Consider the following 1,801-nt stretch of genomic DNA (forward strand, 5'->3'; position numbering starts at 1 on the left):
AGTTGCACAAAAGGGTCAAATAAACCACCCTGAGATTATTTAATCCAACTGTAAACAACTTAGCGTATAACCTGAATACAAGCAACTCCACACACGTGTCCCAAGTCACTGAACCCACTTCGATTCTTCTTGCTACCACTTGCTTCTTTTCAGAAGCAGCCGAGACCTCTCAGATCCCACCTTATCTGTCAACTACTCGAAGCATTGGACACCTAAATGATTTTTGGGCCAAAAACACACACATTAGTCCCATGCAACCTCCGAAGGATACATTGTCTAACACTAATTGCCCTATCTATACCGCCACTCATGGCTCCTTCCATCCTTTTGATCCATACGTTCATAATAGGCTGACGACCTGTTGCCACTGAATCCGACGCAAAAAGGTGAATTGAAGGAACCCCAATCCTTCTTACCTTACAGCGATCGATCCGATGACAGATAACACTTACCAACTAGTGCTCTATCACTAGCCGACCCCTAAAGGCCATACAACTACTAAAGACCAGGTGAACACTTCCCGAATCCCAGCGAAACCGATATCCCCTGATGCTTGAAATGATACCACACTCAAATATTGAAGACCAAAGACAGATGCTCCAATCAATACTTCAACAACGAGCCACTTCCCTTGGCGCTTCCATTAGCCAATCAATAACGGTTACTAAAACCATCGAATCCTGACAATGCTGAATAACCATCCTGCAGGACCCTGTTTGCAGACCTCCCATATAATACCCCTGAACCGATCTCGACCATAATCCAAGATAATACTGAACACTCCCAACCCGCAATTAGGGAAATGACGTTTTTTTAACCACTAATAATTCATGGAATGCAAATCGCATATGTCATCACTTGAAGATATAACCCAAACACAAGCGGGGAAACAAACCCAGAGATACACTTACCCAAACCCTTGGAGCGAAAAAAAACTCCATCGTGCAGTTTCCTACAAGTGTTGTACTAAATCCGGCCCTGTTGGCGTCTCAAAAGCTTATCCGAAATCTTGGGTCTCTTCCTGGGACCCTCCAATATATGCACATGATCTGGTCCCCTCTTCCCAATGTGCTCGAAAACAATCTCCCACTCTTAGGCTCTAGAAATCATATCATTCAGGGTCTCGCACCCTGACACACTCACCAGCTCAATCGTCAACGGCTGGACTGCAATAACTGGAGTAACCTCTACCCTAAACTGGGCTACAAACTACTCCCAAGGCATAGTCTCCAATTCCGAAAGCGCAATAGATTACACAATCAATCCTTTCCACCCGATATAAGAGATCCAAGGCAAATCGAACCTTAACTCCTAAGGGATAGGGACTAGTGTGGAAAGCACTTTCCATCTCCTTAGTCCAACGCGAACCCAAATCCCCAAGCATTCCTTTAACTAATTGGCTCACCACTGAAGCCGAGACCAAACCGTGGTCCTTCCCCATGCGTGCTCATCCTCATCCTGTAAAGCATATATTCCCACGGTCCAAGCATAACCAAGAATTCTCCTCCCCATAAGCTTCTTAGATTCTCCAAGACTCTCACTGATTCAAGTATGGATCCTATGCTTTTAGTAGTACGGGCCCAATACTACCTTCCACACCTATCCATAGTTTGCTCAACAATCCTCCCGAATCCTCTAAGTCGCCTTCTCCATTGATGCACCAAATATCCGCTAAACAATAGCACGATACCCAAACATTCATCGTTACCTTTAAGGATATGATCCTTAAAGAAGTGATACCTCAATTCAATGTGTTTTGTATTGGAGTGTTGAATAGGATTATGTGAAACTGCAATGGCAC

The sequence above is a fragment of the Lactuca sativa genome, chromosome 8 (genome assembly GCF_002870075.4).
Source record: "Lactuca sativa cultivar Salinas chromosome 8, Lsat_Salinas_v11, whole genome shotgun sequence".
NCBI lineage: Eukaryota > Viridiplantae > Streptophyta > Magnoliopsida > Asterales > Asteraceae > Lactuca > Lactuca sativa.